Genomic DNA, 24,742 nt, shown 5'->3' with positions numbered 1-24,742 from the left:
TCGCCGACCCGCTCCGCCCTCCTCCACACTCAGGGCCTGGGGCTGCGGGGCTGAATCGTGAGGCTTTCCAGCCCAGGACTTCACCTCTGGCCCCTTTCACACCCGGGATCTTGGGAAGAAGAAACAAAACCAAACACAGCCAAAGCCATCTCCTCCGACCCGGGGCCCCTCCACATCCCTTCCGATCCCGGGTTCCTGCCGGCATCCCGGGGCGTTTCTCCCAGGCAGGCCTTCGCGGCCACTACACGGGGCTGAGCACTCGAGTCCTCGGGCGTCACGGGGCCCGCGGCCACGCCAAGCACGCACGACTCCCGGGTCTCGTCTGCTCCTGGGTGCCCTGGGCCTCTTCCCTGTGCTGCTGCTGGGTCTTGTGCCCCTGCTTGGCCTCCTTCAGACCCGACCCCGTGCTACGCGGCCACGTGCTACAGGATCGTGCCAGCAGAACTGGCCCTGGCTGAGCCCCGTACCCACCCTCCTGCCATCCCTGGCCCTGCTAGCAAATGGCAGAGATCCTCTGGCCTCCGAGCCCAGACAAAAATCCTGATGCAGTTGGCCGAGGGGCCGCAAACCAAGGCTTCGCTTGTTCCCGCTCAGGCCCCAGCCATACCCTCTTGTCCTTCGGCTGCTCGTGTGTGGGGTGGGGGAGAGGAGGGTGCGTCCCCGTGCGTGCGTGCGTGGTCTGGGTGTCTCTGCGTGGTGTGTGTGTGTGTGTGTGTGTGTGTTAGATGCCGTGCCTGGTGTAGGTGGGGAAGAGCAAGCCCTCACGCACAGAGCCCCATCACACACTGGGGCCGGGCCGAGGGGGTCAATCTGCTCGGCCTGATTGCGTTGGGCATACATTGCAGAAGGTGGGTTTTCCAAGGCAGAGCAGAGGGTCCCGGCACCTGAGGTTGTCCACGGGGAGAATGTCTGTTCCACGGGGGCAAGCGGTCCCTTCCGTCGTGCCCAAGCCCATGTGACCCCGAAGGCCAGGTGGCCCCGGTCCTTGAGCTGACTGAGGAGTGCTTTGAGACCCGGAGGGTGGCACAGGCGACTGGGCGCCAGCGGCGGCACTCCCTCCCTTTGAGCGGGACGGGGAGCTGCCGCTGGTTTCCGGAGCTCTGGCGGCCTGCGCCCTCTGTCCCTGTGACCGCAGGCTCTGCCGTGGGAGGCGGGATCCCACGTAGAGGTCGCGCGCTGGCTGCCCTGTCTTGGGTTGAGCGACGGAGCGCGACGTGGAGCAGCACCCGACTGAGGCTCCCTGCTTCTCTGTCCCCTGGCGTCTTGCCCTGGACCCAGTGCACCACCTTGTGGCGAGCCCAGGTGTGGCGCGTCCCGCTGTGGGGCCCGCTGGGGTGCAGGACCCACTTTCTCATGGCTTCCGCACGTCCCTCCCCGCCCGCCTGGAGGGCAGTTGGGGAGCGGTCCCCAACGTGGCCTGGGACCAACCTCGCTGGGGACCCGTGTCGCGGGCGCGCGCCCCAGGAGAGTGTGGGGAGGGGAGAGGATTCGGGGACGTAGCTGTGAGGATTCGGTGTGCGTGGGTCTGGCGGGTGGCCCGGACGGGGTCGGGGTCGTGGTCACGGTGGGTCGTTGTGGTGGTGGTGGTGGTGGTGCTGGGGGTGGTGGTGGTGGTGGGGGGGTGGTGGCGAAGTCCCCGAAGACAAAAGGAGCAGCGAGGGAGGGAGGAGCAAAAGCCTACAGCACCCGGTATTCCCAGGCGGTCTCCCATCCAAGTACTAACCAGGCCCGACCCTGCTTAGCTTCCGAGATCAGACGAGATCGGGCGCGTTCAGGGTGGTATGGCCGTAGACGCTAGCCGCCGCCTCCGGGAGCCCCAAGAGCCTGCCGAGGGCCCCGGCGTGCATCTCCACGCTGCTCTCTTGGCAAGGCTGGGAGTCCGGGTGGGGGCTGGCAGCCCGGGGCCAGCGGCCAGAGGCCCCGCGCGCCTGCTCGGGCAGCCGGTCTCGCCCAGGTGGCCGCTGGGTGGCTTTCTTCCCGAGGTGTCCTGCTGCCAGGACGAGGGTCAAGTTTTCTCGGGGGAAAATTTCTCAGTGCTCTCGGGCGCTTGTTCTTCTGGGAATGTCCACTGCTGTGGCCAAGGCGGGGGACGCACAGCTCGGGCCAGGGCAAGCAGCCGCCCTCCTCCGTCGCCTCCTGGAGCCGTATCCTTGGGAGGGTGCGTGGCTCCCAGCGGAGGTCTCGGGGACCCTTCCGGCCCTCTTCGTCCGCCAAGCGCCACTTCCCCTCCAGCCCATCAGGAAAACGGCAGCCGCGCCCTTCGCCGACCCGCTCCGCCCTCCTCCACACTCAGGGCCTGGGGCTGCGGGGCTGAATCGTGAGGCTTTCCAGCCCAGGACTTCACCTCTGGCCCCTTTCCCACCCGGGATCTTGGGAAGAAGAAACAAAACCAAACACAGCCAAAGCCATCTCCTCCGACCCGGGGCCCCTCCACATCCCTTCCGATCCCGGGTTCCTGCCGGCCTCCCGGGGCGTTTCTCCCAGGCAGGCCTTCGCGGCCACTACACGGGGCTGAGCACTCGAGTCCTCGGGCGTCACGGGGCCCGCGGCCACGCCAAGCACGCACGACTCCCGGGTCTCGTCTGCTCCTGGGTGCCCTGGGCCTCTTCCCTGTGCCGCTGCTGGGTCTTGTGCCCCTGCTTGGCCTCCTTCAGACCCGGCCCCGTGCAACGCGGCCACGTGCTACAGGATCGTGCCAGCAGAACTGGCCCTGGCTGAGCCCCGTACCCACCCTCCTGCCATCCCTGGCCCTGCTAGCAAATGGCAGAGATCCTCTGGCCTCCGAGCCCAGACAAAAATCCTGATGCAGTTGGCCGAGGGGCCGCAAACCAAGGCTTCGCTTGTTCCCGCTCAGGCCCCAGCCATACCCTCTTGTCCTTCGGCTGCTCGTGTGTGGGGTGGGGGAGAGGAGGGTGCGTCCCCGTGCGTGCGTGCGTGGTCTGGGTGTCTCTGCGTGGTGTGTGTGTGTGTGTGTGTGTGTGTTAGATGCCGTGCCTGGTGTAGGTGGGGAAGAGCAAGCCCTCACGCACAGAGCCCCATCACACACTGGGGCCGGGCCGAGGGGGTCAATCTGCTCGGCCTGATTGCGTTGGGCATACATTGCAGAAGGTGGGTTTTCCAAGGCGGAGCAGAGGGTCCCGGCACCTGAGGTTGTCCACGGGGAGAATGTCTGTTCCACGGGGGCAAGCGGTCCCTTCCGTCGTGCCCAAGCCCATGTGACCCCGAAGGCCAGGTGGCCCCGGTCCTTGAGCTGACTGAGGAGTGCTTTGAGACCCGGAGGGTGGCACAGGCGACTGGGCGCCAGCGGCGGCCCTCCCTCCCTTTGAGCGGGACTGGGAGCTGCCGCTGGCATCCGGAGCTCTGGCGGCCTGCGCCCTCTGTCCCTGTGACCGCAGGCTCTGCCGTGGGAGGCGGGATCCCACGTAGAGGTCCCGCGCTGGCTGCCCTGTCTTGGGTTGAGCGATGGAGCGCGACGTGGAGCAGCACCCGACTGAGGCTCCCTGCTTCTCTGTCCCCTGGCGTCTTGCCCTGGACCCAGTGCACCACCTTGTGGCGAGCCCAGGTGTGGCACGTCCCGCTGTGGGGCCCGCTGGGGTGCAGGACCCACTTTCTCATGGCTTCCGCACGTCCCTCCCCGCTCGCCTGGAGGGCAGTTGGGGAGCGGTCCCCAATGTGGCCTGGGACCAACCTCGCTGGTGACCCGTGTCGCGGGCGCGCGCCCCAGGAGAGTGTGGGGAGGGGAGAGGATTCGGGGACGTAGCTGTGAGGATTCGGTGTGCGTGGGTCTGGCGGGTGGCCCGGACGGGGTCGGGGTCGTGGTCACGGTGGGTCGTTGTGGTGGTGGTGGTGGTGGTGGTGCTGGGGGTCGTGGTGGTGGTGGGGGGGGTGGTGGCGAAGTCCCCGAAGACAAAAGGAGCAGCGAGGGAGGGAGGAGCAAAAGCCTACAGCACCCGGTACTCCCAGGCGGTCTCCCATCCAAGTACTAACCAGGCCCGACCCTGCTTAGCTTCCGAGATCAGACGAGATCGGGCGCGTTCAGGGTGGTATGGCCGTAGACGCTAGCCGCCGCCTCCGGGAGCCCCAAGAGCCTGCCGAGGGCCCCGGCGTGCGTCTCCACGCTGCTCTCCTGGCACGGCTGGGAGTCCGGGTGGGGGCTGGCAGCCCGGGGCCAGCGGCCAGAGGCCCCGCGTGCCTGCTCGGGCAGCCGGTCTCGCCCAGGTGGCCGCTGGGTGGCTTTCTTCCCGAGGTGTCCTGCTGCCAGGACGAGGGTCAAGTTTTCTCGGGGGAAAATTTCTCAGTGCTCTCGGGCGCTTGTTCTTCTGGGAATGTCCACTGCTGTGGCCAAGGCGGGGGACGCACAGCTTGGGCCAGAGCAAGCAGCCGCCCTCCTCCGTCGCCTCCTGGAGCCGTATCCTTGGGTGGGTGCGTGGCTCCCAGCGGAGGTCTCGGGGACCCTTCCGGTCCTCTTCGTCCGGAAAGCGCCACTGCCCCTCCAGCCCATCAGGAAAACGGCAGCCGCGCCCTTCGCCGACCCGCTCCGCCCTCCTCCACACTCAGGGCCTGGGGCTGCGGGGCTGAATCGTGAGGCTTTCCAGCCCAGGACTTCACCTCTGGCCCCTTTCACACCCGGGATCTTGGGAAGAAGAAACAAAACCAAACACAGCCAAAGCCATCTCCTCCGACCCGGGGCCCCTCCACATCCCTTCCGATCCCGGGTTCCTGCCGGCCTCCCGGGGCGTTTCTCCCAGGCAGGCCTTCGCGGCCACTACACGGGGCTGAGCACTCGAGTCCTCGGGCGTCACGGGGCCCGCGGCCACGCCAAGCACGCACGACTCCCGGGTCTCGTCTGCTCCTGGGTGCCCTGGGCCTCTTCCCTGTGCCGCTGCTGGGTCTTGTGCCCCTGCTTGGCCTCCTTCAGACCCGGCCCCGTGCTACGTGGCCACGTGCTACAGGATCGTGCCAGCAGAACTGGCCCTGGCTGAGCCCCGTACCCACCCTCCTGCCATCCCTGGCCCTGCTAGCAAATGGCAGAGATCCTCTGGCCTCCGAGCCCAGACAAAAATCCTGATGCAGTTGGCCGAGGGGCCGCAAACCAAGGCTTCGCTTGTTCCCGCTCAGGCCCCAGCCATACCCTCTTGTCCTTCGGCTGCTCGTGTGTGGGGTGGGGGAGAGGAGGGTGTGTCCCTGTGCGTGCGTGCGTGGTCTGGGTGTCTCTGCGTGGTGTGTGTGTGTGTGTGTGTGTGTGTTAGATGCCGTGCCTGGTGTAGGTGGGGAAGAGCAAGCCCTCACGCACAGAGCCCCATCACACACTGGGGCCGGGCCGAGGGGGTCAATCTGCTCGGCCTGATTGCGTTGGGCATACATTGCAGAAGGTGGGTTTTCCAAGGCGGAGCAGAGGGTCCCGGCACCTGAGGTTGTCCACGGGGAGAATGTCTGTTCCACGGGGGCAAGCGGTCCCTTCCGTCGTGCCCAAGGCCATGTGACCCCGAAGGCCAGGTGGCCCCGGTCCTTGAGCTGACTGAGGAGTGCTTTGAGACCCGGAGGGTGGCACAGGCGACTGGGCGCCAGCGGCGGCCCTCCCTCCCTTTGAGCGGGACGGGGAGCTGCCGCTGGCATCCGGAGATCTGGCGGCCCGCGCCCTCTGTCCCTGTGACCGCAGGCTCTGCCGTGGGAGGCGGGATCCCACGTAGAGGTCGCGCGCTGGCTGCCCTGTCTTGGGTTGAGCGACGGAGCGCGACGTGGAGCAGCACCCGACTGAGGCTCCCTGCTTCTCTGTCCCCTGGCGTCTTGCCCTGGACCCAGTGCACCACCTTGTGGCGAGCCCAGGTGTGGCGCGTCCCGCTGTGGGGCCCGCTGGGGTGCAGGACCCACTTTCTCATGGCTTCCGCACGTCCCTCCCCGCCCGCCTGGAGGGCAGTTGGGGAGCGGTCCCCAACGTGGCCTGGGACCAACCTCGCTGGTGACCCGTGTCTCGGGCGCGCGCCCCAGGAGAGTGTGGGGAGGGGAGAGGATTCGGGGACGTAGCTGTGAGGATTCGGTGTGCGTGGGTCTGGCGGGTGGCCCGGACGGGGTCGGGGTCGTGGTCACGGTGGGTCGTTGTGGTGGTGGTGGTGGTGGTGGTGCTGGGGGTGGTGGTGGTGGTGGGGGGGTGGTGGCGAAGTCCCCGAAGACAAAAGGAGCAGCGAGGGAGGGAGGAGCAAAAGCCTACAGCACCCGGTATTCCCAGGCGGTCCCCCATCCAAGTACTAACCAGGCCCGACCCTGCTTAGCTTCCGAGATCAGACGAGATCGGGCGCGTTCAGGGTGGTATGGCCGTAGACGCTAGCCGCCGCCTCCGGGAGCCCCAAGAGCCTGCCGAGGGCCCCGGCGTGCATCTCCACGCTGCTCTCTTGGCAAGGCTGGGAGTCCGGGTGGGGGCTGGCAGCCCGGGGCCAGCGGCCAGAGGCCCCGCGCGCCTGCTCGGGCAGCCGGTCTCGCCCAGGTGGCCGCTGGGTGGCTTTCTTCCCGAGGTGTCCTGCTGCCAGGACGAGGGTCAAGTTTTCTCGGGGGAAAATTTCTCAGTGCTCTCGGGCGCTTGTTCTTCTGGGAATGTCCACTGCTGTGGCCAAGGCGGGGGACGCACAGCTCGGGCCAGGGCAAGCAGCCGCCCTCCTCCGTCGCCTCCTGGAGCCGTATCCTTGGGAGGGTGCGTGGCTCCCAGCGGAGGTCTCGGGGACCCTTCCGGCCCTCTTCGTCCGCCAAGCGCCACTTCCCCTCCAGCCCATCAGGAAAACGGCAGCCGCGCCCTTCGCCGACCCGCTCCGCCCTCCTCCACACTCAGGGCCTGGGGCTGCGGGGCTGAATCGTGAGGCTTTCCAGCCCAGGACTTCACCTCTGGCCCCTTTCCCACCCGGGATCTTGGGAAGAAGAAACAAAACCAAACACAGCCAAAGCCATCTCCTCCGACCCGGGGCCCCTCCACATCCCTTCCGATCCCGGGTTCCTGCCGGCCTCCCGGGGCGTTTCTCCCAGGCAGGCCTTCGCGGCCACTACACGGGGCTGAGCACTCGAGTCCTCGGGCGTCACGGGGCCCGCGGCCACGCCAAGCACGCACGACTCCCGGGTCTCGTCTGCTCCTGGGTGCCCTGGGCCTCTTCCCTGTGCCGCTGCTGGGTCTTGTGCCCCTGCTTGGCCTCCTTCAGACCCGGCCCCGTGCAACGCGGCCACGTGCTACAGGATCGTGCCAGCAGAACTGGCCCTGGCTGAGCCCCGTACCCACCCTCCTGCCATCCCTGGCCCTGCTAGCAAATGGCAGAGATCCTCTGGCCTCCGAGCCCAGACAAAAATCCTGATGCAGTTGGCCGAGGGGCCGCAAACCAAGGCTTCGCTTGTTCCCGCTCAGGCCCCAGCCATACCCTCTTGTCCTTCGGCTGCTCGTGTGTGGGGTGGGGGAGAGGAGGGTGCGTCCCCGTGCGTGCGTGCGTGGTCTGGGTGTCTCTGCGTGGTGTGTGTGTGTGTGTGTGTGTGTGTTAGATGCCGTGCCTGGTGTAGGTGGGGAAGAGCAAGCCCTCACGCACAGAGCCCCATCACACACTGGGGCCGGGCCGAGGGGGTCAATCTGCTCGGCCTGATTGCGTTGGGCATACATTGCAGAAGGTGGGTTTTCCAAGGCGGAGCAGAGGGTCCCGGCACCTGAGGTTGTCCACGGGGAGAATGTCTGTTCCACGGGGGCAAGCGGTCCCTTCCGTCGTGCCCAAGCCCATGTGACCCCGAAGGCCAGGTGGCCCCGGTCCTTGAGCTGACTGAGGAGTGCTTTGAGACCCGGAGGGTGGCACAGGCGACTGGGCGCCAGCGGCGGCCCTCCCTCCCTTTGAGCGGGACTGGGAGCTGCCGCTGGCATCCGGAGCTCTGGCGGCCTGCGCCCTCTGTCCCTGTGACCGCAGGCTCTGCCGTGGGAGGCGGGATCCCACGTAGAGGTCCCGCGCTGGCTGCCCTGTCTTGGGTTGAGCGATGGAGCGCGACGTGGAGCAGCACCCGACTGAGGCTCCCTGCTTCTCTGTCCCCTGGCGTCTTGCCCTGGACCCAGTGCACCACCTTGTGGCGAGCCCAGGTGTGGCACGTCCCGCTGTGGGGCCCGCTGGGGTGCAGGACCCACTTTCTCATGGCTTCCGCACGTCCCTCCCCGCTCGCCTGGAGGGCAGTTGGGGAGCGGTCCCCAATGTGGCCTGGGACCAACCTCGCTGGTGACCCGTGTCGCGGGCGCGCGCCCCAGGAGAGTGTGGGGAGGGGAGAGGATTCGGGGACGTAGCTGTGAGGATTCGGTGTGCGTGGGTCTGGCGGGTGGCCCGGACGGGGTCGGGGTCGTGGTCACGGTGGGTCGTTGTGGTGGTGGTGGTGGTGGTGGTGCTGGGGGTCGTGGTGGTGGTGGGGGGGGTGGTGGCGAAGTCCCCGAAGACAAAAGGAGCAGCGAGGGAGGGAGGAGCAAAAGCCTACAGCACCCGGTACTCCCAGGCGGTCTCCCATCCAAGTACTAACCAGGCCCGACCCTGCTTAGCTTCCGAGATCAGACGAGATCGGGCGCGTTCAGGGTGGTATGGCCGTAGACGCTAGCCGCCGCCTCCGGGAGCCCCAAGAGCCTGCCGAGGGCCCCGGCGTGCGTCTCCACGCTGCTCTCCTGGCACGGCTGGGAGTCCGGGTGGGGGCTGGCAGCCCGGGGCCAGCGGCCAGAGGCCCCGCGTGCCTGCTCGGGCAGCCGGTCTCGCCCAGGTGGCCGCTGGGTGGCTTTCTTCCCGAGGTGTCCTGCTGCCAGGACGAGGGTCAAGTTTTCTCGGGGGAAAATTTCTCAGTGCTCTCGGGCGCTTGTTCTTCTGGGAATGTCCACTGCTGTGGCCAAGGCGGGGGACGCACAGCTTGGGCCAGAGCAAGCAGCCGCCCTCCTCCGTCGCCTCCTGGAGCCGTATCCTTGGGTGGGTGCGTGGCTCCCAGCGGAGGTCTCGGGGACCCTTCCGGTCCTCTTCGTCCGGAAAGCGCCACTGCCCCTCCAGCCCATCAGGAAAACGGCAGCCGCGCCCTTCGCCGACCCGCTCCGCCCTCCTCCACACTCAGGGCCTGGGGCTGCGGGGCTGAATCGTGAGGCTTTCCAGCCCAGGACTTCACCTCTGGCCCCTTTCACACCCGGGATCTTGGGAAGAAGAAACAAAACCAAACACAGCCAAAGCCATCTCCTCCGACCCGGGGCCCCTCCACATCCCTTCCGATCCCGGGTTCCTGCCGGCCTCCCGGGGCGTTTCTCCCAGGCAGGCCTTCGCGGCCACTACACGGGGCTGAGCACTCGAGTCCTCGGGCGTCACGGGGCCCGCGGCCACGCCAAGCACGCACGACTCCCGGGTCTCGTCTGCTCCTGGGTGCCCTGGGCCTCTTCCCTGTGCCGCTGCTGGGTCTTGTGCCCCTGCTTGGCCTCCTTCAGACCCGGCCCCGTGCTACGTGGCCACGTGCTACAGGATCGTGCCAGCAGAACTGGCCCTGGCTGAGCCCCGTACCCACCCTCCTGCCATCCCTGGCCCTGCTAGCAAATGGCAGAGATCCTCTGGCCTCCGAGCCCAGACAAAAATCCTGATGCAGTTGGCCGAGGGGCCGCAAACCAAGGCTTCGCTTGTTCCCGCTCAGGCCCCAGCCATACCCTCTTGTCCTTCGGCTGCTCGTGTGTGGGGTGGGGGAGAGGAGGGTGTGTCCCTGTGCGTGCGTGCGTGGTCTGGGTGTCTCTGCGTGGTGTGTGTGTGTGTGTGTGTGTGTGTTAGATGCCGTGCCTGGTGTAGGTGGGGAAGAGCAAGCCCTCATGCACAGAGCCCCATCACACACTGGGGCCGGGCCGAGGGGGTCAATCTGCTCGGCCTGATTGCGTTGGGCATACATTGCAGAAGGTGGGTTTTCCAAGGCGGAGCAGAGGGTCCCGGCACCTGAGGTTGTCCACGGGGAGAATGTCTGTTCCACGGGGGCAAGCGGTCCCTTCCGTCGTGCCCAAGGCCATGTGACCCCGAAGGCCAGGTGGCCCCGGTCCTTGAGCTGACTGAGGAGTGCTTTGAGACCCGGAGGGTGGCACAGGCGACTGGGCGCCAGCGGCGGCCCTCCCTCCCTTTGAGCGGGACGGGGAGCTGCCGCTGGCATCCGGAGCTCTGGCGGCCTGCGCCCTCTGTCCCTGTGACCGCAGGCTCTGCCGTGGGAGGCGGGATCCCACGTAGAGGTCGCGCGCTGGCTGCCCTGTCTTGGGTTGAGCGACGGAGCGCGACGTGGAGCAGCACCCGACTGAGGCTCCCTGCTTCTCTGTCCCCTGGTGTCTTGCCCTGGACCCAGTACACCACCTTGTGGCGAGCCCAGGTGTGGCGCGTCCCGCTGTGGGGCCCGCTGGGGTGCAGGACCCACTTTCTCATGGCTTCCGCACGTCCCTCCCCGCCCGCCTGGAGGGCAGTTGGGGAGCGGTCCCCAACGTGGCCTGGGACCAACCTCGCTGGTGACCCGTGTCGCGGGCGCGCGCCCCAGGAGAGTGTGGGGAGGGGAGAGGATTCGGGGACGTAGCTGTGAGGATTCGGTGTGCGTGGGTCTGGCGGGTGGCCCGGTCGGGGTCGGGGTCGTGGTCACGGTGGGTCGTTGTGGTGGTGGTGGTGGTGGTGCTGGGGGTGGTGGTGGTGGTGGGGGGGTGGTGGCGAAGTCCCCGAAGACAAAAGGAGCAGCGAGGGAGGGAGGAGCAAAAGCCTACAGCACCCGGTATTCCCAGGCGGTCTCCCATCCAAGTACTAACCAGGCCCGACCCTGCTTAGCTTCCGAGATCAGACGAGATCGGGCGCGTTCAGGGTGGTATGGCCGTAGACGTTAGCCGCCGCCTCCGGGAGCCCCAAGAGCCTGCCGAGGGCCCCGGCGTGCGTCTCCACGCTGCTCTCCTGGCACGGCTGGGAGTCCGGGTGGGGGCTGGCAGCCCGGGGCCAGCGGCCAGAGGCCCCGCGCGCCTGCTCGGGCAGCCGGTCTCGCCCAGGTGGCTGCTGGGTGGCTTTCTTCCCGAGGTGTCCTGCTGCCAGGACGAGGGTCAAGTTTTCTCGGGGGAAAATTTCTCAGTGCTCTCGGGCGCTTGTTCTTCTGGGAATGTCCACTGCTGTGGCCAAGGCGGGGGACGCACAGCTCGGGCCAGGGCAAGCAGGCGCCCTCCTCCGTCGCCTCCTGGAGCCGTATCCTTGGATGGGTGCGTGGCTCCCAGCGGAGGTCTCGGGGACCCTTCCGGTCCTCTTCGTCCGGAAAGCGCCACTGCCCCTCCAGCCCATCAGGAAAACGGCAGCCGCGCCCTTCGCCGACCCGCTCCGCCCTCCTCCACACTCAGGGCCTGGGGCTGCGGGGCTGAATCGTGAGGCTTTCCAGCCCAGGACTTCACCTCTGGCCCCTTTCCCACCCGGGATCTTGGGAAGAAGAAACAAAACCAAACACAGCCAAAGCCATCTCCTCCGACCCGGGGCCCCTCCACATCCCTTCCGATCCCGGGTTCCTGCCGGCCTCCCGGGGCGTTTCTCCCAGGCAGGCCTTCGCGGCCACTACACGGGGCTGAGCACTCGAGTCCTCGGGCGTCACGGGGCCCGCGGCCACGCCAAGCACGCACGACTCCCGGGTCTCGTCTGCTCCTGGGTGCCCTGGGCCTCTTCCCTGTGCCGCTGCTGGGTCTTGTGCCCCTGCTTGGCCTCCTTCAGACCCGGCCCCGTGCTACGCGGCCACGTGCTACAGGATCGTGCCAGCAGAACTGGCCCTGGCTGAGCCCCGTACACACCCTCCTGCCATCCCTGGCCCTGCTAGCAAATGGCAGAGATCCTCTGGCCTCCGAGCCCAGACAAAAATCCTGATGCAGTTGGCCGAGGGGCCGCAAACCAAGGCTTCGCTTGTTCCCGCTCAGGCCCCAGCCATACCCTCTTGTCCTTTGGCTGCTCGTGTGTGGGGTGGGGGAGAGGAGGGTGCGTCCCCGTGCGTGCGTGCGTGGTCTGGGTGTCTCTGCGTGGTGTGTGTGTGTGTGTGTGTGTGTGTGTTAGATGCCGTGCCTGGTGTAGGTGGGGAAGAGCAAGCCCTCACGCACAGAGCCCCATCACACACTGGGGCCGGGCCGAGGGGATCAATCTGCTCGGCCTGATTGCGTTGGGCATACATTGCAGAAGGTGGGTTTTCCAAGGCGGAGCAGAGGGTCCCGGCACCTGAGGTTGTCCACGGGGAGAATGTCTGTTCCACGGGGGCAAGCGGTCCCTTCCGTCGTGCCCAAGCCCATGTGACCCCGAAGGCCAGGTGGCCCCGGTCCTTGAGCTGACTGAGGAGTGCTTTGAGACCCGGAGGGTGGCACAGGCGACTGGGCGCCAGCGGCGGCCATCCCTCCCTTTGAGCGGGACGGGGAGCTGCCGCTGGCATCCGGAGCTCTGGTGGCCTGCGCCCTCTGTCCCTGTGACCGCAGGCTCTGCCGTGGGAGGCGGGATCCCACGTAGAGGTCGCGCGCTGGCTGCCCTGTCTTGGGTTGAGCGACGGAGCGCGACGTGGAGCAGCACCCGACTGAGGCTCCCTGCTTCTCTGTCCCCTGGCGTCTTGCCCTGGACCCAGTGCACCACCTTGTGGCGAGCCCAGGTGTGGTGCGTCCCGCTGTGGGGCCCGCTGGGGTGCAGGACCCACTTTCTCATGGCTTCCGCACGTCCCTCCCCGTCCACCTGGAGGGCAGTTGGGGAGCGGTCCCCAACGTGGCCTGGGACCAACCTCGCTGGTGACCCGTGTCGTGGGCGCACGACCCAGGAGAGTGTGGGGAGGGGAGAGGATTCGGGGACGTAGCTGTGAGGATTCGGTGTGCGTGAGTCTGGCGGATGGCCCGGATGGGGTCGGGGTCGTGGTCACGGTGGGTCGTTGTGGTGGTGGTGGTGGTGGTGCTGGGGGTGGTGGTGGTGGTGGGGGGGTGGTGGCGAAGTCCCCGAAGACAAAAGGAGCAGCGAGGGAGGGAGGAGCAAAAGCCTACAGCACCCGGTATTCCCAGGCGGTCTCCCATCCAAGTACTAACCAGGCCCGACCCTGCTTAGCTTCCGAGATCAGACGAGATCGGGCGCGTTCAGGGTGGTATGGCCGTAGACGCTAGCCGCCGCCTCCGGGAGCCCCAAGAGCCTGCCGAGGGCCCCGGCGTGCGTCTCCACGCTGCTCTCCTGGCACGGCTGGGAGTCCGGGTGGGGGCTGGCAGCCCGGGGCCAGCGGCCAGAGGCCCCGCGCGCCTGCTCGGGCAGCCGGTCTCGCCCAGGTGGCCGCTGGGTGGCTTTCTTCCCGAGGTGTCCTGCTGCCAGGACGAGGGTCAAGTTTTCTCGGGGGAAAATTTCTCAGTGCTCTCGGGCGCTTGTTCTTCTGGGAATGTCCACTGCTGTGGCCAAGGCGGGGGACGCACAGCTCGGGCCAGGGCAAGCAGCCGCCCTCCTCCGTCGCCTCCTGGAGCCGTATCCTTGGGTGGGTGCGTGGCTCCCAGCGGAGGTCTCGGGGACCCTTCCGGTCCTCTTCGTCCGGAAAGCGCCACTGCCCCTCCAGCCCATCAGGAAAACGGCAGCCGCGCCCTTCGCCGACCCGCTCCGCCCTCCTCCACACTCAGGGCCTGGGGCTGCGGGGCTGAATCGTGAGGCTTTCCAGCCCAGGACTTCACCTCTGGCCCCTTTCACACCCGGGATCTTGGGAAGAAGAAACAAAACCAAACACAGCCAAAGCCATCTCCTCCGACCCGGGGCCCCTCCACATCCCTTCCGATCCCGGGTTCCTGCCGGCATCCCGGGGCGTTTCTCCCAGGCAGGCCTTCGCGGCCACTACACGGGGCTGAGCACTCGAGTCCTCGGGCGTCACGGGGCCCGCGGCCACGCCAAGCACGCACGACTCCTGGGTCTCGTCTGCTCCTGGGTGCCCTGGGCCTCTTCCCTGTGCCGCTGCTGGGTCTTGTGCCCCTGCTTGGCCTCCTTCAGACCCGACCCCGTGCTACGCGGCCACGTGCTACAGGATCGTGCCAGCAGAACTGGCCCTGGCTGAGCCCCGTACCCACCCTCCTGCCATCCCTGGCCCTGCTAGCAAATGGCAGAGATCCTCTGGCCTCCGAGCCCAGACAAAAATCCTGATGCAGTTGGCCGAGGGGCCGCAAACCAAGGCTTCGCTTGTTCCCGCTCAGGCCCCAGCCATACCCTCTTGTCCTTCGGCTGCTCGTGTGTGGGGTGGGGGAGAGGAGGGTGCGTCCCCGTGCGTGCGTGCGTGGTCTGGGTGTCTCTGCGTGGTGTGTGTGTGTGTGTGTGTGTGTGTTAGATGCCGTGCCTGGTGTAGGTGGGGAAGAGCAAGCCCTCACGCACAGAGCCCCATCACACACTGGGGCCGGGCCGAGGGGGTCAATCTGCTCGGCCTGATTGCGTTGGGCATACATTGCAGAAGGTGGGTTTTCCAAGGCAGAGCAGAGGGTCCCGGCACCTGAGGTTGTCCACGGGGAGAATGTCTGTTCCACGGGGGCAAGCGGTCCCTTCCGTCGTGCCCAAGCCCATGTGACCCCGAAGGCCAGGTGGCCCCGGTCCTTGAGCTGACTGAGGAGTGCTTTGAGACCCGGAGGGTGGCACAGGCGACTGGGCGCCAGCGGCGGCACTCCCTCCCTTTGAGCGGGACGGGGAGCTGCCGCTGGCATCCGGAGCTCTGGCGGCCTGCGCCCTCTGTCCCTGTGACCGCAGGCTCTGCCGTGGGAGGCGGGATCCCACGTAGAGGTCGCGCGCTGGCTGCCCTGTCTTGGGTTGAGCGACGGAGCGCGACGTGGAGCAGCACCCGACTGAGGCTCCCTGCTTCTCTGTCCCCTGGCGTCTTGCCCTGGACCCAGTGCACCACCTTGTGGCGAGCCCAGGTGTGGCGCGTCCCGCTGTGGGGCCCGCTGGGGTGCAGGACCCACTTTCTCATGGCTTCCGCACGTCCCTCCCCGCCCGCCTGGAGGGCAGTTGGGGAGCGGTCCCCAACGTGGCCTGGGACCAACCTCGCTGGTGACCCGTGTCTCGGGCGCGCGCCCCAGGAGAGTGTGGGGAGGGGAGAGGATTCGGGGACGTAGCTGTGAGGATTCGGTGTGCGTGGGTCTGGCGGGTGGCCCGGACGGGGTCGGGGTCGTGGTCACGGTGGGTCGTTGTGGTGGTGGTGGTGGTGGTGGTGCTGGGGGTGGTGGTGGTGGTGGGGGGGTGGTGGCGAAGTCCCCGAAGACAAAAGGAGCAGCGAGGGAGGGAGGAGCAAAAGCCTACAGCACCCGGTATTCCCAGGCGGTCCCCCATCCAAGTACTAACCAGGCCCGACCCTGCTTAGCTTCCGAGATCAGACGAGATCGGGCGCGTTCAGGGTGGTATGGCCGTAGACGCTAGCCGCCGCCTCCGGGAGCCCCAAGAGCCTGCCGAGGGCCCCGGCGTGCATCTCCACGCTGCTCTCTTGGCAAGGCTGGGAGTCCGGGTGGGGGCTGGCAGCCCGGGGCCAGCGGCCAGAGGCCCCGCGCGCCTGCTCGGGCAGCCGGTCTCGCCCAGGTGGCCGCTGGGTGGCTTTCTTCCCGAGGTGTCCTGCTGCCAGGACGAGGGTCAAGTTTTCTCGGGGGAAAATTTCTCAGTGCTCTCGGGCGCTTGTTCTTCTGGGAATGTCCACTGCTGTGGCCAAGGCGGGGGACGCACAGCTCGGGCCAGGGCAAGCAGCCGCCCTCCTCCGTCGCCTCCTGGAGCCGTATCCTTGGGTGGGTGCGTGGCTCCCAGCGGAGGTCTCGGGGACCCTTCCGGTCCTCTTCGTCCGGAAAGCGCCACTGCCCCTCCAGCCCATCAGGAAAACGGCAGCCGCGCCCTTCGCCGACCCGCTCCGCCCTCCTCCACACTCAGGGCCTGGGGCTGCGGGGCTGAATCGTGAGGCTTTCCAGCCCAGGACTTCACCTCTGGCCCCTTTCACACCCGGGATCTTGGGAAGAAGAAACAAAACCAAACACAGCCAAAGCCATCTCCTCCGACCCGGGGCCCCTCCACATCCCTTCCGATCCCGGGTTCCTGCCGGCATCCCGGGGCGTTTCTCCCAGGCAGGCCTTCGCGGCCACTACACGGGGCTGAGCACTCGAGTCCTCGGGCGTCACGGGGCCCGCGGCCACGCCAAGCACGCACGACTCCCGGGTCTCGTCTGCTCCTGGGTGCCCTGGGCCTCTTCCCTGTGCTGCTGCTGGGTCTTGTGCCCCTGCTTGGCCTCCTTCAGACCCGACCCCGTGCTACGCGGCCACGTGCTACAGGATCGTGCCAGCAGAACTGGCCCTGGCTGAGCCCCGTACCCACCCTCCTGCCATCCCTGGCCCTGCTAGCAAATGGCAGAGATCCTCTGGCCTCCGAGCCCAGACAAAAATCCTGATGCAGTTGGCCGAGGGGCCGCAAACCAAGGCTTCGCTTGTTCCCGCTCAGGCCCCAGCCATACCCTCTTGTCCTTCGGCTGCTCGTGTGTGGGGTGGGGGAGAGGAGGGTGCGTCCCCGTGCGTGCGTGCGTGGTCTGGGTGTCTCTGCGTGGTGTGTGTGTGTGTGTGTGTGTGTGTTAGATGCCGTGCCTGGTGTAGGTGGGGAAGAGCAAGCCCTCACGCACAGAGCCCCATCACACACTGGGGCCGGGCCGAGGGGGTCAATCTGCTCGGCCTGATTGCGTTGGGCATACATTGCAGAAGGTGGGTTTTCCAAGGCAGAGCAGAGGGTCCCGGCACCTGAGGTTGTCCACGGGGAGAATGTCTGTTCCACGGGGGCAAGCGGTCCCTTCCGTCGTGCCCAAGCCCATGTGACCCCGAAGGCCAGGTGGCCCCGGTCCTTGAGCTGACTGAGGAGTGCTTTGAGACCCGGAGGGTGGCACAGGCGACTGGGCGCCAGCGGCGGCACTCCCTCCCTTTGAGCGGGACGGGGAGCTGCCGCTGGCTTCCGGAGCTCTGGCGGCCTGCGCCCTCTGTCCCTGTGACCGCAGGCTCTGCCGTGGGAGGCGGGATCCCACGTAGAGGTCGCGCGCTGGCTGCCCTGTCTTGGGTTGAGCGACGGAGCGCGACGTGGAGCAGCACCCGACTGAGGCTCCCTGCTTCTCTGTCCCCTGGCGTCTTGCCCTGGACCCAGTGCACCACCTTGTGGCGAGCCCAGGTGTGGCGCGTCCCGCTGTGGGGCCCGCTGGGGTGCAGGACCCACTTTCTCATGGCTTCCGCACGTCCCTCCCCGCCCGCCTGGAGGGCAGTTGGGGAGCGGTCCCCAACGTGGCCTGGGACCAACCTCGCTGGTGACCCGTGTCTCGGGCGCGCGCCCCAGGAGAGTGTGGGGAGGGGAGAGGATTCGGGGACGTAGCTGTGAGGATTCGGTGTGCGTGGGTCTGGCGGGTGGCCCGGACGGGGTCGGGGTCGTGGTCACGGTGGGTCGTTGTGGTGGTGGTGGTGGTGGTGGTGCTGGGGGTGGTGGTGGTGGTGGGGGGGTGGTGGCGAAGTCCCCGAAGACAAAAGGAGCAGCGAGGGAGGGAGGAGCAAAAGCCTACAGCACCCGGTATTCCCAGGCGGTCCCCCATCCAAGTACTAACCAGGCCCGACCCTGCTTAGCTTCCGAGATCAGACGAGATCGGGCGCGTTCAGGGTGGTATGGCCGTAGACGCTAGCCGCCGCCTCCGGGAGCCCCAAGAGCCTGCCGAGGGCCCCGGCGTGCATCTCCACGCTGCTCTCTTGGCAAGGCTGGGAGTCCGGGTGGGGGCTGGCAGCCCGGGGCCAGCGGCCAGAGGCCCCGCGCGCCTGCTCGGGCAGCCAGTCTCGCCCAGGTGGCCGCTGGGTGGCTTTCTTCCCGAGGTGTCCTGCTGCCAGGACGAGGGTCAAGTTTTCTCGGGGGAAAATTTCTCAGTGCTCTCGGGCGCTTGTTCTTCTGGGAATGTCCACTGCTGTGGCCAAGGCGGGGGACGCACAGCTCGGGCCAGGGCAAGCAGCCGCCCTCCTCCGTCGCCTCCTGGAGCCGTATCCTTGGGAGGGTGCGTGGCTCCCAGCGGAGGTCTCGGGGACCCTTCCGGCCCTCTTCGTCCGCCAAGCGCCACTTCCCCTCCAGCCCATCAGGAAAACGGCAGCCGCGCCCTTCGCCGACCCGCTCCGCCCTCCTCCACACTCAGGGCCTGGGGCTGCGGGGCTGAATCGTGAGGCTTTCCAGCCCAGGACTTCACCTCTGGCCCCTTTCCCACCCGGGATCTTGGGAAGAAGAAACAAAACCAAACACAGCCAAAGCCATCTCCTCCGACCCGGGGCCCCTCCACATCCCTTCCGATCCCGGGTTCCTGCCGGCCTCCCGGGGCGTTTCTCCCAGGCAGGCCTTCGCGGCCACTACACGGGGCTGAGCACTCGAGTCCTCGGGCGTCACGGGGCCCGCGGCCACGCCAAGCACGCACGACTCCCGGGTCTCGTCTGCTCCTGGGTGCCCTGGGCCTCTTCCCTGTGCCGCTGCTGGGTCTTGTGCCCCTGCTTGGCCTCCTTCAGACCCGGCCCCGTGCAACGCGGCCACGTGCTACAGGATCGTGCCAGCAGAACTGGCCCTGGCTGAGCCCCGTACCCACCCTCCTGCCATCCCTGGCCCTGCTAGCAAATGGCAGAGATCCTCTGGCCTCCGAGCCCAGACAAAAATCCTGATGCAGTTGGCCGAGGGGCCGCAAACCAAGGCTTCGCTTGTTCCCGCTCAGGCCCCAGCCATACCCTCTTGTCCTTTGGCTGCTCGTGTGTGGGGTGGGGGAGAGGAGGGTGCGTCCCCGTGCGTGCGTGCGTGGTCTGGGTGTCTCTGCGTGGTGTGTGTGTGTGTGTGTGTGTGTGTTAGATGCCGTGCCTGGTGTAGGTGGGGAAGAGCAAGCCCTCACGCACAGAGCCCCATCACACACTGGGGCCGGGCCGAGGGGGTCAATCTGCTCGGCCTGATTGCGTTGGGCATACATTGCAGAAGGTGGGTTTTCCAAGGCGGAGCAGAGGGTCCCGGCACCTGAGGTTGTCCACGGGGAGAATGTCTGTTCCACGGGGGCAAGCGGTCCCTTCCGTCGTGCCCAAGCCCATGTGACCCCGAAGGCCAGGTGGCCCCGGTCCTTGAGCTGACTGAGGAGTGCTTTGAGACCCGGAGGGTGGCACAGGCGACTGGGCGCCAGCGGCGGCCCTCCCTCCCTTTGAGCGGGACTGGGAGCTGCCGCTGGCATCCGGAGCTCTGGCGGCCTGCGCCCTCTGTCCCTGTGACCGCAGGCTCTGCCGTGGGAGGCGGGATCCCACGTAGAGGTCCCGCGCTGGCTGCCCTGTCTTGGGTTGAGCGATGGAGCGCGACGTGGAGCAGCACCCGACTGAGGCTCCCTGCTTCTCTGTCCCCTGGCGTCTTGCCCTGGACCCAGTGCACCACCTTGTGGCGAGCCCAGGTGTGGCACGTCCCGCTGTGGGGCCCGCTGGGGTGCAGGACCCACTTTCTCATGGCTTCCGCACGTCCCTCCCCGCTCGCCTGGAGGGCAGTTGGGGAGCGGTCCCCAATGTGGCCTGGGACCAACCTCGCTGGTGACCCGTGTCGCGGGCGCGCGCCCCAGGAGAGTGTGGGGAGGGGAGAGGATTCGGGGACGTAGCTGTGAGGATTCGGTGTGCGTGGGTCTGGCGGGTGGCCCGGACGGGGTCGGGGTCGTGGTCACGGTGGGTCGTTGTGGTGGTGGTGGTGGTGGTGGTGCTGGGGGTCGTGGTGGTGGTGGGGGGGGTGGTGGCGAAGTCCCCGAAGACAAAAGGAGCAGCGAGGGAGGGAGGAGCAAAAGCCTACAGCACCCGGTACTCCCAGGCGGTCTCCCATCCAAGTACTAACCAGGCCCGACCCTGCTTAGCTTCCGAGATCAGACGAGATCGGGCGCGTTCAGGGTGGTATGGCCGTAGACGCTAGCCGCCGCCTCCGGGAGCCCCAAGAGCCTGCCGAGGGCCCCGGCGTGCGTCTCCACGCTGCTCTCCTGGCACGGCTGGGAGTCCGGGTGGGGGCTGGCAGCCCGGGGCCAGCGGCCAGAGGCCCCGCGTGCCTGCTCGGGCAGCCGGTCTCGCCCAGGTGGCCGCTGGGTGGCTTTCTTCCCGAGGTGTCCTGCTGCCAGGACGAGGGTCAAGTTTTCTCGGGGGAAAATTTCTCAGTGCTCTCGGGCGCTTGTTCTTCTGGGAATGTCCACTGCTGTGGCCAAGGCGGGGGACGCACAGCTTGGGCCAGAGCAAGCAGCCGCCCTCCTCCGTCGCCTCCTGGAGCCGTATCCTTGGGTGGGTGCGTGGCTCCCAGCGGAGGTCTCGGGGACCCTTCCGGTCCTCTTCGTCCGGAAAGCGCCACTGCCCCTCCAGCCCATCAGGAAAACGGCAGCCGCGCCCTTCGCCGACCCGCTCCGCCCTCCTCCACACTCAGGGCCTGGGGCTGCGGGGCTGAATCGTGAGGCTTTCCAGCCCAGGACTTCACCTCTGGCCCCTTTCACACCCGGGATCTTGGGAAGAAGAAACAAAACCAAACACAGCCAAAGCCATCTCCTCCGACCCGGGGCCCCTCCACATCCCTTCCGATCCCGGGTTCCTGCCGGCCTCCCGGGGCGTTTCTCCCAGGCAGGCCTTCGCGGCCACTACACGGGGCTGAGCACTCGAGTCCTCGGGCGTCACGGGGCCCGCGGCCACGCCAAGCACGCACGACTCCCGGGTCTCGTCTGCTCCTGGGTGCCCTGGGCCTCTTCCCTGTGCCGCTGCTGGGTCTTGTGCCCCTGCTTGGCCTCCTTCAGACCCGGCCCCGTGCTACGTGGCCACGTGCTACAGGATCGTGCCAGCAGAACTGGCCCTGGCTGAGCCCCGTACCCACCCTCCTGCCATCCCTGGCCCTGCTAGCAAATGGCAGAGATCCTCTGGCCTCCGAGCCCAGACAAAAATCCTGATGCAGTTGGCCGAGGGGCCGCAAACCAAGGCTTCGCTTGTTCCCGCTCAGGCCCCAGCCATACCCTCTTGTCCTTCGGCTGCTCGTGTGTGGGGTGGGGGAGAGGAGGGTGTGTCCCTGTGCGTGCGTGCGTGGTCTGGGTGTCTCTGCGTGGTGTGTGTGTGTGTGTGTGTGTGTGTTAGATGCCGTGCCTGGTGTAGGTGGGGAAGAGCAAGCCCTCACGCACAGAGCCCCATCACACACTGGGGCCGGGCCGAGGGGGTCAATCTGCTCGGCCTGATTGCGTTGGGCATACATTGCAGAAGGTGGGTTTTCCAAGGCGGAGCAGAGGGTCCCGGCACCTGAGGTTGTCCACGGGGAGAATGTCTGTTCCACGGGGGCAAGCGGTCCCTTCCGTCGTGCCCAAGGCCATGTGACCCCGAAGGCCAGGTGGCCCCGGTCCTTGAGCTGACTGAGGAGTGCTTTGAGACCCGGAGGGTGGCACAGGCGACTGGGCGCCAGCGGCGGCCCTCCCTCCCTTTGAGCGGGACGGGGAGCTGCCGCTGGCATCCGGAGCTCTGGCGGCCTGCGCCCTCTGTCCCTGTGACCGCAGGCTCTGCCGTGGGAGGCGGGATCCCACGTAGAGGTCGCGCGCTGGCTGCCCTGTCTTGGGTTGAGCGACGGAGCGCGACGTGGAGCAGCACCCGACTGAGGCTCCCTGCTTCTCTGTCCCCTGGCGTCTTGCCCTGGACCCAGTGCACCACCTTGTGGCGAGCCCAGGTGTGGCGCGTCCCGCTGTGGGGCCCGCTGGGGTGCAGGACCCACTTTCTCATGGCTTCCGCACGTCCCTCCCCGCCCGCCTGGAGGGCAGTTGGGGAGCGGTCCCCAACGTGGCCTGGGACCAACCTCGCTGGTGACCCGTGTCTCGGGCGCGCGCCCCAGGAGAGTGTGGGGAGGGGAGAGGATTCGGGGACGTAGCTGTGAGGATTCGGTGTGCGTGGGTCTGGCGGGTGGCCCGGACGGGGTCGGGGTCGTGGTCACGGTGGGTCGTTGTGGTGGTGGTGGTGGTGGTGGTGCTGGGGGTGGTGGTGGTGGTGGGGGGGTGGTGGCGAAGTCCCCGAAGACAAAAGGAGCAGCGAGGGAGGGAGGAGCAAAAGCCTACAGCACCCGGTATTCCCAGGCGGTCCCCCATCCAAGTACTAACCAGGCCCGACCCTGCTTAGCTTCCGAGATCAGACGAGATCGGGCGCGTTCAGGGTGGTATGGCCGTAGACGCTAGCCGCCGCCTCCGGGAGCCCCAAGAGCCTGCCGAGGGCCCCGGCGTGCATCTCCACGCTGCTCTCTTGGCAAGGCTGGGAGTCCGGGTGGGGGCTGGCAGCCCGGGGCCAGCGGCCAGAGGCCCCGCGCGCCTGCTCGGGCAGCCGGTCTCGCCCAGGTGGCCGCTGGGTGGCTTTCTTCCCGAGGTGTCCTGCTGCCAGGACGAGGGTCAAGTTTTCTCGGGGGAAAATTTCTCAGTGCTCTCGGGCGCTTGTTCTTCTGGGAATGTCCACTGCTGTGGCCAAGGCGGGGGACGCACAGCTCGGGCCAGGGCAAGCAGCCGCCCTCCTCCGTCGCCTCCTGGAGCCGTATCCTTGGGAGGGTGCGTGGCTCCCAGCGGAGGTCTCGGGGACCCTTCCGGCCCTCTTCGTCCGCCAAGCGCCACTTCCCCTCCAGCCCATCAGGAAAACGGCAGCCGCGCCCTTCGCCGACCCGCTCCGCCCTCCTCCACACTCAGGGCCTGGGGCTGCGGGGCTGAATCGTGAGGCTTTCCAGCCCAGGACTTCACCTCTGGCCCCTTTCCCACCCGGGATCTTGGGAAGAAGAAACAAAACCAAACACAGCCAAAGCCATCTCCTCCGACCCGGGGCCCCTCCACATCCCTTCCGATCCCGGGTTCCTGCCGGCCTCCCGGGGCGTTTCTCCCAGGCAGGCCTTCGCGGCCACTACACGGGGCTGAGCACTCGAGTCCTCGGGCGTCACGGGGCCCGCGGCCACGCCAAGCACGCACGACTCCCGGGTCTCGTCTGCTCCTGGGTGCCCTGGGCCTCTTCCCTGTGCCGCTGCTGGGTCTTGTGCCCCTGCTTGGCCTCCTTCAGACCCGGCCCCGTGCAACGCGGCCACGTGCTACAGGATCGTGCCAGCAGAACTGGCCCTGGCTGAGCCCCGTACCCACCCTCCTGCCATCCCTGGCCCTGCTAGCAAATGGCAGAGATCCTCTGGCCTCCGAGCCCAGACAAAAATCCTGATGCAGTTGGCCGAGGGGCCGCAAACCAAGGCTTCGCTTGTTCCCGCTCAGGCCCCAGCCATACCCTCTTGTCCTTCGGCTGCTCGTGTGTGGGGTGGGGGAGAGGAGGGTGTGTCCCTGTGCGTGCGTGCGTGGTCTGGGTGTCTCTGCGTGGTGTGTGTGTGTGTGTGTGTGTGTGTTAGATGCCGTGCCTGGTGTAGGTGGGGAAGAGCAAGCCCTCACGCACAGAGCCCCATCACACACTGGGGCCGGGCCGAGGGGGTCAATCTGCTCGGCCTGATTGCGTTGGGCATACATTGCAGAAGGTGGGTTTTCCAAGGCGGAGCAGAGGGTCCCGGCACCTGAGGTTGTCCACGGGGAGAATGTCTGTTCCACGGGGGCAAGCGGTCCCTTCCGTCGTGCCCAAGGCCATGTGACCCCGAAGGCCAGGTGGCCCCGGTCCTTGAGCTGACTGAGGAGTGCTTTGAGACCCGGAGGGTGGCACAGGCGACTGGGCGCCAGCGGCGGCCCTCCCTCCCTTTGAGCGGGACGGGGAGCTGCCGCTGGCATCCGGAGCTCTGGCGGCCTGCGCCCTCTGTCCCTGTGACCGCAGGCTCTGCCGTGGGAGGCGGGATCCCACGTAGAGGTCGCGCGCTGGCTGCCCTGTCTTGGGTTGAGCGACGGAGCGCGACGTGGAGCAGCACCCGACTGAGGCTCCCTGCTTCTCTGTCCCCTGGCGTCTTGCCCTGGACCCAGTGCACCACCTTGTGGCGAGCCCAGGTGTGGCGCGTCCCGCTGTGGGGCCCGCTGGGGTGCAGGACCCACTTTCTCATGGCTTCCGCACGTCCCTCCCCGCCCGCCTGGAGGGCAGTTGGGGAGCGGTCCCCAACGTGGCCTGGGACCAACCTCGCTGGTGACCCGTGTCGCGGGCGCGCGCCCCAGGAGAGTGTGGGGAGGGGAGAGGATTCGGGGACGTAGCTGTGAGGATTCGGTGTGCGTGGGTCTGGCGGGTGGCCCGGTCGGGGTCGGGGTCGTGGTCACGGTGGGTCGTTGTGGTGGTGGTGGTGGTGGTGCTGGGGGTGGTGGTGGTGGTGGGGGGGTGGTGGCGAAGTCCCCGAAGACAAAAGGAGCAGCGAGGGAGGGAGGAGCAAAAGCCTACAGCACCCGGTATTCCCAGGCGGTCTCCCATCCAAGTACTAACCAGGCCCGACCCTGCTTAGCTTCCGAGATCAGACGAGATCGGGCGCGTTCAGGGTGGTATGGCCGTAGACGTTAGCCGCCGCCTCCGGGAGCCCCAAGAGCCTGCCGAGGGCCCCGGCGTGCGTCTCCACGCTGCTCTCCTGGCACGGCTGGGAGTCCGGGTGGGGGCTGGCAGCCCGGGGCCAGCGGCCAGAGGCCCCGCGCGCCTGCTCGGGCAGCCGGTCTCGCCCAGGTGGCTGCTGGGTGGCTTTCTTCCCGAGGTGTCCTGCTGCCAGGACGAGGGTCAAGTTTTCTCGGGGGAAAATTTCTCAGTGCTCTCGGGCGCTTGTTCTTCTGGGAATGTCCACTGCTGTGGCCAAGGCGGGGGACGCACAGCTCGGGCCAGGGCAAGCAG

At 67.5% G+C, this 24,742-nt stretch overlaps 11 non-coding genes across 11 annotated transcripts; all 11 read right to left on the bottom strand.

Moving 5' to 3' along the window:
• Positions 1-1,674: 1,674 nt before the first annotated feature.
• LOC141413592 (5S ribosomal RNA) lies at positions 1,675-1,793 on the bottom strand. Its single transcript, XR_012438383.1, has one exon. It is a non-coding gene; the product is annotated as a 5S ribosomal RNA (ribosomal RNA).
• A 2,145-nt stretch (positions 1,794-3,938) lies between these two features.
• Positions 3,939-4,057, bottom strand: LOC141412470 (5S ribosomal RNA). Its single transcript, XR_012437310.1, has one exon. It is a non-coding gene; the product is annotated as a 5S ribosomal RNA (ribosomal RNA).
• Positions 4,058-6,201: 2,144 nt separating this feature from the next.
• LOC141412389 (5S ribosomal RNA) lies at positions 6,202-6,320 on the bottom strand. The gene has a single exon (XR_012437229.1). It is a non-coding gene; the product is annotated as a 5S ribosomal RNA (ribosomal RNA).
• A 2,145-nt stretch (positions 6,321-8,465) lies between these two features.
• Positions 8,466-8,584, bottom strand: LOC141412469 (5S ribosomal RNA). Its single transcript, XR_012437309.1, has one exon. It is a non-coding gene; the product is annotated as a 5S ribosomal RNA (ribosomal RNA).
• A 2,141-nt stretch (positions 8,585-10,725) lies between these two features.
• Positions 10,726-10,844, bottom strand: LOC141413590 (5S ribosomal RNA). Its single transcript, XR_012438381.1, has one exon. It is a non-coding gene; the product is annotated as a 5S ribosomal RNA (ribosomal RNA).
• Positions 10,845-12,987: 2,143 nt separating this feature from the next.
• LOC141413589 (5S ribosomal RNA) lies at positions 12,988-13,106 on the bottom strand. The gene has a single exon (XR_012438380.1). It is a non-coding gene; the product is annotated as a 5S ribosomal RNA (ribosomal RNA).
• A 2,144-nt stretch (positions 13,107-15,250) lies between these two features.
• On the bottom strand, positions 15,251-15,369 carry LOC141412388 (5S ribosomal RNA). The gene has a single exon (XR_012437228.1). It is a non-coding gene; the product is annotated as a 5S ribosomal RNA (ribosomal RNA).
• A 2,144-nt stretch (positions 15,370-17,513) lies between these two features.
• LOC141412387 (5S ribosomal RNA) lies at positions 17,514-17,632 on the bottom strand. The gene has a single exon (XR_012437227.1). It is a non-coding gene; the product is annotated as a 5S ribosomal RNA (ribosomal RNA).
• A 2,145-nt stretch (positions 17,633-19,777) lies between these two features.
• Positions 19,778-19,896, bottom strand: LOC141412468 (5S ribosomal RNA). The gene has a single exon (XR_012437308.1). It is a non-coding gene; the product is annotated as a 5S ribosomal RNA (ribosomal RNA).
• Positions 19,897-22,040: 2,144 nt separating this feature from the next.
• Positions 22,041-22,159, bottom strand: LOC141412386 (5S ribosomal RNA). The gene has a single exon (XR_012437226.1). It is a non-coding gene; the product is annotated as a 5S ribosomal RNA (ribosomal RNA).
• Positions 22,160-24,300: 2,141 nt separating this feature from the next.
• On the bottom strand, positions 24,301-24,419 carry LOC141413588 (5S ribosomal RNA). The gene has a single exon (XR_012438379.1). It is a non-coding gene; the product is annotated as a 5S ribosomal RNA (ribosomal RNA).
• Positions 24,420-24,742: the final 323 nt, after the last annotated feature.

The sequence above is a fragment of the Castor canadensis genome, chromosome 10 (assembly GCF_047511655.1).
Source record: "Castor canadensis chromosome 10, mCasCan1.hap1v2, whole genome shotgun sequence".
NCBI lineage: Eukaryota > Metazoa > Chordata > Mammalia > Rodentia > Castoridae > Castor > Castor canadensis.
The sequence above is the reverse complement of the archived record's forward strand: the minus strand, read 5'-3'. Positions and strand labels throughout refer to the sequence as shown.